This window comes from Callospermophilus lateralis, unplaced genomic scaffold (genome assembly GCF_048772815.1).
Source record: "Callospermophilus lateralis isolate mCalLat2 unplaced genomic scaffold, mCalLat2.hap1 Scaffold_43, whole genome shotgun sequence".
NCBI classification, from domain to species: domain Eukaryota; kingdom Metazoa; phylum Chordata; class Mammalia; order Rodentia; family Sciuridae; genus Callospermophilus; species Callospermophilus lateralis.
The window spans coordinates 1,041,883-1,051,619 of NW_027514380.1; the positions used below are offsets into that span (position 1 = coordinate 1,041,883).

Consider the following 9,737-nt stretch of genomic DNA (forward strand, 5'->3'; position numbering starts at 1 on the left):
CCAACAGGAAATTAATATCCAGAATATACAAACAAATAAAAAATCTCAACACACACACACAAAAAAACACAAATAACCCAGTCAGTAAATGGGAGGTAAATCAAGAGACACTACTGGAAAAAAGATATACAAATGGCCAAAAAAAGATATGGGAAAACAAACTTTAATATTCTAGAAATCAGGGAAATGCAAATCAAAATTACACTGAGAATTCATCTTATCGTCATTGAAAATAACAATCATCAAGAATACACATAATAATAAACACTGGTGAGTATGCAGGTAAAAAGCGACACTCATACACTGTTGGAGGGTTTGCAAATTAGCACAGCCACTTTTTCCTGGAAAGCAGTGGGGATATTCCTCAAAAGACTAGGAATAGAACCACCATATGACCCATATGACCCAGCTATCCCTCTCCTTGATATTTATCATAATGTACTGAATTCAGCATACTATAGCAACACTAGCAGGTCGACACTTAGAGCAGTGCAATTCATAAGAGCCAAATTATAGAACTAGCACTGGTGGTCATCAACAGATAAATGGATGAGCAAAAATGAAATATATTGAAAGAGAGAGAGAGAGAGAGAGAGAGAGAGAACGAGAGAATGAATGGATTTTTACAAAGCCAGAAAAAAAATGAAATTATAGCATTTGCTAGTAAATAGATTAAACTGAAGAACATTATGCTAAATAAAATCAGTCAGATGCAGACATCAAGTGTTGAAATTTTCTTACTTGGGGAAGAAAAAATCATAAGGAAAAAAAGAAGAAATCCAAATGCCCATGCTTACATCTTCACCCTGATAGGTCTTTAATCTCCCCGAGTTGCTTGCCAGCCAGTTGACAATGTCCCTGGAGATCACATACCCTGACCCGCACGCGAATGCAGGGTAAGCTGGGCTGGGGTACTCCAATTCTTGCCACTTTCCAGTTCTGTCCACTGCCCAATTCAATCTGAAATTTCCCCACCAAACGTTAGGCCCATCCAGATTCTTTTGGGAAATTCTTTTAAACACAGCTTCTAAGTCTATGTAACAGTCATCATCTGTCTTCAGCAACAAACTGAAGCTGGTGGTTTCCACAGTCCATCTATAGAAGTTCAATAATTTTGCAGGAACATTTCAGTAAGTGTCTACAACATCCACAAAAACAATGTCACCATGAACACTGCTCTCCTCTGTCAGTAAGTCATAGTCCTCATGGAGGCTCCTTATGTGATCAGCGAGTCTCTGAGGCCGAGAGTGAAGGCTACGCAAGAGAGCGTCACCTTCCTGAATGGTGTAAATGAAGCCACCTGCAACTCCTTCCACACCTTCCATGAATTCATGAGGCAGTGCACCCTCCCCAGCCCGTCCTGTGAAGGACCACACTGGCAGGGTCTTCCGCTGTGCCTTTACCTCGGGTAAGATGAACTGCTCCACGGGCTTGTACCACAGCTTGTTCACCTGCACGCCACAGCTTGGAGGACTGAAGCGCGCAGTGAAGAGGGCCTCCTCCTGTTCCGCCTGGTAGAGCTTGACCGTGATGTTTCTCTGGAAACCCTCGTCGCTGGCTTCATAGAACACTCCCAGGCTGGTAATGACCATCGGGTGGAGCACTCGGAAGCTCACGCTGACGACCCGGGCCTCAGAGAGTCCTGATGAACCCTCCTCAGAAAGACTGAACGCCTCGATTTCCTGATTCAAAACTGGGTTGGAGATGTTAAGCAGTCTGCAGGAATAAGGGTCCTCTCGGTCCTCCACAGGCACGTCACAGCCCCGAGCACCTATGATGAACTTCACAAGCACCCGCTGACTCAGGGCTGGGTGACGGAGCGAGTGCTTCAGCCAGGTGTTTCTTATAGCATCCCGGAGCTCACGGTTACTTCGAGCTGACAACACACCCACCACCACATCATAGTGACTGGACTTCCACTGAGGAAAGAAGGCCGGGGAATGTGCCGCGCCGGCCCCGGGGGCGCGGGCGGGCGGCGCGGAGCGCAGCCGCAGCCAGAGGTGCAGCGCGGCCCCGAGCACGCACGGGCACAGCAGCACCAGCCAGTTTCGCATTGGCCACCCAGCCGCTCCCAGTCGCGCGCCGCCGCGCGCGGGGCTCCCCCGCTTCCTGGCCCACAGCGAGGGCCCTGCGCGCGCCCGGGCCCGCGGGCGACTCCGGCCCGCGTCTCGCCAGCCTCCGACCGCGGGCAGCGGCGCATTTGGATGGCAGCCATAGGACCTAGAAGATACCAGGATAGCCTGTGGCTGTGTGAGAAGACCTGTGTCATAGGGAGGATTTTGCTTTCATCATTGCCCACTGGTTAAGTCGGTCAGAGCTGGGAACCTGCGAATACTATGCTCAGTTTAGGTATAACTATAGAGAAAAGCCTGTGATTGCCTTGGTAAGGACTCTCAAGATAGTATACCTGAGAAGAAAAAATAGCAGGCATATAATAGTAAAGGATGTGCCTCCCTGAATTTAAGGGACACTTCCCACGTGACCAAATCATTTCGGTAACCTTTTAAAATAGTATCAGTAGAGAATTTCATTAAAACTAGTCTATGACAGACATTAACTATACTCAGATGTTATTAGACTAGCTAGTTTCTATTTAATAATCAATAGTGAGGAGCTATAAAAATATATATGAAGTAAGATGAGAAGATCATGAGTAGTCAAAGCCTTTATTACTGCTATTATATACAAGCCTACAAATGGTGTCTTCCTGGTGAAAAGTACATCCTTTGTTATACTTTGAGCAAGCTGTAAAACCTCATTTGACAGTAGAACTGTTCAAGCAAATTATTTCTTCCCAGCAAACCCCAGTCACGATGAACAGTCAAGTCACTAAATTTTTAAAGCTGGTTGTTACCATCTCACTAGTAGACAATCTCCATTTTCCACAGAATAAAACTGTAATGACTGTAGGTCATTTCCTAGTTCAATTTCTCTGCCCGGCATCTAAAATTAGAACAAAGGTAGGGGGTAAGACAGACCTGACAAAACATGACCTCCATGCCACAGGTTACTCAAAGTCTAATAAATATGTGCTCCCTGCTCAGAACTGGACCATGTTAGACAGTTTAATCATGTCTTACTGTGGAGAATTGAGCTTGACTGTCTCTTGGGGGTGGCTTACCTTGGGACTTTCATAGGACAGCAGAAGTTCTGACACAGGAACTTTGAGAAGATGTGACAGGAATGCCTTCACCTTTTGAATGGTCATGGAGCCTATCAAAGAAAAGGAAGATGTCTCAAAGGACAGCTACCTGTAAGACCAGGTCACATAATGAGACCAAGCTGCAATGATAGCTGTCCCTGTCAGGTATCAATTCACTCAGGAAAATAAGTAGAGGTGGACTTGTGTCTTTCTACCACTTACTTGAGTCATTTGGGAAACTCGTGGAAGTGAAGTCAGTGTTTGACCCAGGTGCCCCTAACAGTTTTCGTGCCATTTCAGTAGGTATTATTCCTTAATCTGATAAACCAAATTAGATTCTCAGCTCAGAGGAAAAGACAGGTGAAATGAGTATTTTTCTATCAATCATTTTTGTAAAAGCTGTGTGTTTTTATGCAACTTGTGATAATAAATGTGATCTTTATTTTAGAATAAAAAAAAAAGAAATCCCATGAAAATAGAAGGGATATAAGTAGAATGGAAAAGGAAGAAAGAGGGGGAGGAAATAATGATGGCATAAGGGAGGATCAGTTGAATAAAATTGACCAAATTATGGTACTTATGTACATATACAAATATATACAAACAAACTTCAGTGAATTTCAACTTCATGTGTATCTTTTTACTTTTATTTTTTTAACATTATTTTATACATTTATTTTTATGTGATGATGAGAATAGAACCCAGGGTTTTGCATGGGCTACATAAGCATTCTACCACTGAGCCAAAACCCTAGCCCAAACTTTATGTATATCTAAAAGCACAAATTTAAAATATATAAATGAACAAAAGGCAGATGATTAGAATAGAGTTAAAGGGACACTGGGAAGAAAAAATGAAGGCAAAGAGAAATAGTGGGGACCAAATGTCAATAAATTATATTCTATGCATATGTGATTATGTCAAAGTGAACTAAAATATCACCTATAAATATGATGCACTAAGAATACCATTAAAACTAAGAACTTTAAGTACAGATTTAAAAAAGGATGTAGAGAGAGAACTTATGGCACAGGTGAAAATGCTTGCCACCTACTCCTCAGACAGAGGATTAATATCCAGAATACATCAGGAATTTGAAAACTTAACACTAAATTAACAAATAACACAGTGAATAAGCAGGGAAATGAATTAAACGTACAAATAGAAAATTATAAATGTCCAATAATATATGAAAATTAAAATGTATAGCATCTTTAGCAATTGGGAAATGTAAATCAAAACTACACTGATGTGTTGGGGTTATATCTCAGCAGTAGAGCCATTGCCTAACATGTACAAAGTGCTAGGTCCAACCCTCAGAATACATAAAAATAAATCAATAAAATAAAAACATATTTTTAAAATACTACGCTCAGATTTCATCTTCAGGCAGATTGGCAGCATTACAAATAATATTAAGTGCTGGAGAGGACGTGAGGAAATGAAAACAATTTTACACCATTAGTGGGAATGTAAATTGGTAGAACCACTCTGGATATCAGTATGGATATTCCTCAAAAGACTAGAAATGGAGGGCTAGGGTTGTGACTCAGAGGTAGAGCACTTGCCTAGCACAAACAAGGCAAACTGGGTTTCATCCTCCACACCACATAAAACAAGATTATAAATAAAGATATTGTGTCCAAATACAACTAAGAAATATTTTTTTAAGAAAGACTAGGGATTGAACCACTATTTGACTCTGCTAAACAACACCTTGGTATTTACTGTAGAGAATTAAAGTCATATGCACAATGTGATATGTGTGTAGCCAAGTACACAGCAGTACAATTCACAGTAGTCAAACTATGGGAAGAGACCAGGTATTTGCCAATGGCTGAATGCATAAAATAAATATTGTATACATGACAAATGGGGTTTTTTAGCCATAAAAATGAAATCATGTAACCTGCAGGAAAATGGATGGAACTTAGAACATTATGTTAACGAAAAGCAAAACTCAGAAAGTCAAGAGTCATGTGTTTTCTCTCATTTGTGGAAGCTAGAAAGGAAGAAAGAAAGGAAAAATGGTGTGACTTCATGAATAGTGAAGGGAGAAAAATAGAGCAGAGGAAAAGGTTCAGGAAGAGGGAGGAAAGGGGTAAAAATAAAAACATTGGGGAAAAATATCAATCATATTACACTGTTTATCATATTCATGTGTGAATATATAACACAAATCCCCTACTTTGAATAATTGTAATGCACCAATAAAAAAGGAAGATAAAAATAAATTTTTATATAAAAGGAAAAAAAACACCCAGTGTAAGGGAAACCCACAAATTATACAGGTTTCATATTCTGTGTGTTGTGAGCCTGCATTATAGCTCCTTAATGTACCTTCTCACCATGACTGAATTCCATAGTCCAAGTGCTAAGGGAAAACTTTGTTTCTTCTTCATCTTTGCTTCCTGGTTTGGGACCAATACCTTGGAGACCTTCCTTAGTCTTATCCATCAACCCGATACTCCTGATCTCCCCCAATAAACAATTTGTGAGAAACCCTCTCTTGAAACCCCCAATAGATACTATTTTGGACTTCCTGGAGCTTTGCAAAACGTACAGGGCTCAAGAAGGACTCCTTATACAAATTATTGGAAGACAGCAACTTCCCCATTATTTACATGACTAACTCACAGTAACACTACTGGCTCTTTGGTCCACTTCCCAAGAATGTCTGTCCCTTTGTCATTTCCCTCCACAAGAGCTTTTCCAGAGGCTCATTACTGATAGCAAGTCCTACAAATTGACAATTGTGGGGGTGCAATACATCAAAGCATCCCATTCTTATTGATAGCCACACTTATAGACAAAAGCAGACACAGTTCACTAAAGGGACCCAGAAAGTTGTCAGAGATATCTAGCAGTGTGGCAGAAGTAGGGGTATGCCCCAACCTCTGTCTATACAATGTGCAACTCATTCAGAAAAATCAATGGAATGCTTCAAATACCTCTGAGTCTGTCACTGTCATTGTTTCCTTTAGAAAACAATATCACAACATGGGAGCCTCACTTTCAACACAAAGTGCTGTGCTTATTATGTTGTAAACAAATGGAACTAGGGGGCTGGGTAGTGCCTCAGTGATAGAGCACTTGTCCAGCATGTGTGAGGCATTGGGTTTGATCTGGAACACCAAATAAATACATAAATAAATAAAGTTATAACAAAAAACCTGAGACAAGTATGACCCTGATATCATCCTGCAAAAGTGCTTCATTTTCTATTGAAATATGCCTGGACACATTATAAGTTGGGATACGGGAAACAATGGCCCCACAATGATTGCATAAATTACATCATACAACTGGAATTTTTCTGCAAATTGTCCAATGGTCTGAGATTCCATATGTGCAAGTCTTCATGACATTTTATCAATATCCAGATATATGCTGAAAGACACGTGATGATTAAGACAATAGAAAATCCAGATCTTCTAACTGATCCCTGCTTTGCAGTTCCCATTTTAGCTCCAGGGAAGGTTATATGACAGATAACAAAAGAACCCCCTCATAGATCATGGGGTCCCAAGACCCCTCCTCTGTATGTTCAGAAGTACTGTACTGGGTATGATGTACTGCACATCATACCCAGAGTGGCCTCTTACCATCCAATTCCCAAATATTTGGTTGAAACTCTTGCCCATAAAGGAGGTCACAAAAATGAATGAAAAAACTCAGTAATTACACACATTTCTTTGTGACTGTAAACTCCCCCTCCAAGAGAAAACTTGAAAATTGCTCCAAAGTTTCCTCCTGCTTTATCAGTAATTTTCAAACACTCACTCTTGCCTTCAATCTTGGGTGGAGAGATGTTTATTTAATCTTTACTATCAGCTGCACTCCAGATATGCAAAAGATAGTTTTATTAAAAACATGTTCAGAGTTGGGGCTGGGGCTCAGTGATAGAGTGTTTGCCTGGCATACTGAGATTTAATTCAATCCTCAGCACCACATAAAAATAAAATAAACATATTGCATCAATCTAATATATATATATATATATATATATATATATATATATATATATATATATAATATTTTTTAAAACATGTTCATTATGAAAAAGTCAAAGAGATTACCCAGGGAACAGAAGAAAATCACACAGGTTCCATGCATTTCTTAATGAGGTCTTTAAAATTACACCAACCTAGACCAACCTCCTTAAGGGACAATCCCTTACGGGATACCAATTTATAGCTCAGTCTGTCCCTGATATCCAAAGAAAACTCCAAACATTTCAATTGAAGTTCTCAAAATTTGTTAATAGATATGATTTTCTCTGTCTTAAATGACAGGGACTTGAAGGAAATCTGAAAAAGAAAAAGGAGGGATAAGAGAAAGGCAGCACCACATGCAAAAACCTACCCACTTGACAGGATAGGATTCAATCCTCATGGTAATATAATACTGCAGGAAGCAACTGAGAGTAGGATAGCTCCAAATGCAGGGGAAATGGACATCTGGCACCCAAGTGCACAAGCCCAACACCCACCCCTGCCCCACACTTTGTATGTAAGGATGACCCTGTCATGTAACACTCAAAGAAAAAAATGGATCAAGACACAAGTTGTGACCATTTCAAGAAGCCTGGAAAGGCCAAGTGTACAAAAATGCCCCTAACAATCATTTGCATTTCACATGAGGAAATCTGGGCAATTCTTGAGGTGGCATGCAAGTAAACGCAGTTCCTTTTGGACACAGGGTACACAATCTATCCTGAAATCCTCTACTACACTCTCGCCTCAATTTTCAGTACTAGTAAAAATCATAATTCCAGTATTTGGCACCACCTACTGTTCCTTGGGTGATTGATCCCAAGTCTGAGACAATGGAATCCCATGACAAGTCCAAAATTCACAGCTGGCACAGATATTATTAAAGGAGACAAGTTATTCATATAAAAGACAATACCCCAAAGGACAGAAGAACTGCATGGATTACAAGCCACTGTACGTACATCTTTACAATACAGGATTATAATTTGTTATCAGTTATCATGTGATAGTGCAATTCTTCTGAGACACAAACCAAATAGGAATTATAGATAATTACAGGATTTAAACTTGGTCAACAAGGCAGTGATCCTCCTCTGCTCCATGATAACAAACACAACTTGCTACTCAGGTTCCAATGTACCACTCAGTGATGCAGTGTCCTAGATCTCAATGGGGGCTTTATACTTTACATACCTGCAGCCCACTCCTAACATCCTTTTGCCTAAAATGGGGAGATCCTGAGATGCACACTAAACAACTTATCTGAACGTACAGCAACCATTTGTTTGCCTTAGGGTTGAAAGAGAATTCAAAAGACTGGGTCTTCTGGCTAAAATTGACCTTCAGTATGTAGGTCACATTCTCACTTGTAGGCTAGTCAAAGAGAACTCTAATAAAAATACTCTCTGGCAACTAAATTTCCTAGTAGAAATAGTTTTCTGAGCATCTAAATCCCAGATCAGGTCACACAACAAAATGTTACTTAGGGTATATTCTATTTGGGAGGATTATCTGCAAAAATAATAACCCAGGAATACTTACCACAGAGAAATATCTCCACCCCTCTATATGTTGAGACAGGGCATAGATAAGTTGCTGAGGCTTGCTTTAAGCTTATGATCATCTTGCCTTAGCCTCTAGAATGACTGGCATTACATACTGGTAGCACCATGCCCAGCATGATATATTCTAATCCTAGGAAAAATATAGCTGACTAGGAACAGGGTTCAAGCAAAATGTAATATCACAAGCATTCTGTAATAGCACACTACCTGGGACCAAACATCAAATCTGAGCCTTCATGAGAATGGCTAGTGAGTGCTGAATATGGATTTCTAACTTTGGCATCATGGCAAAATACCTGATGTATCAATTCAAGAACCAGATTTAGAGCCCTTGGAGTGAAATCAAGTCCTACAAGATGCATTCAGGCAGAAACTCCTACATTGGGCATCCATAATGTACACAAACCTTTCTTCTTTATGTGGTTCAAAGGGAGGAATAGCCTTAAGGGTACTAGTCTAAATATTGGGAAACAAAACAACAGCCTGTAACTTAGTTTTCAGAGAAGTTAGACCCTTTTAGAAGTAGATATCACCTTGACTACGTGGAGTAGAACCATAGCAATACTAATGGAAAAGGCATCTAAACTAACTCTAAGTAAAAGATTAGAAATTCCTACTCCACATCAGATAAAGGGACATCTCTGACTGGCATCAGCTAGATTAAACAAATATCAAATAATACTTCTAGGTAATCTCAAGGTATATTAAAGTTTCTTCCTCTCTCACAAGTAAAGAAACATCTTCTACCACAGTTTATTTATGCATGGATGTGCAATCACTTACCTGTGTCAGTTGAGAAAAACTTACAGGTCAACCTCCCAGAAACCTAGAACAAGAATTGTTTATAGATAAAAGAAACTTTTTAAAAAATGGACCAATATTTGTATGGTATGCTGTAATAACTAGAATTCACCTCTTGAATATATGGGCAGCACAAAACCCTGAACTTATCACCCTAACATCACCACTGTTTCAATTCAAAGACAAATGAGCCAACATCTACACTGTCAACATATGACTTAAGGGTGCTTCAT

At 39.8% G+C, this 9,737-nt stretch overlaps 1 pseudogene; it reads right to left on the reverse strand.

Moving 5' to 3' along the window:
• Positions 1–737: 737 nt before the first annotated feature.
• On the reverse strand, positions 738–2,063 carry LOC143389042 (UDP-GalNAc:beta-1,3-N-acetylgalactosaminyltransferase 2 pseudogene; annotated as a pseudogene).
• Between the last annotated feature and the right edge of the window lie 7,674 nt (positions 2,064–9,737).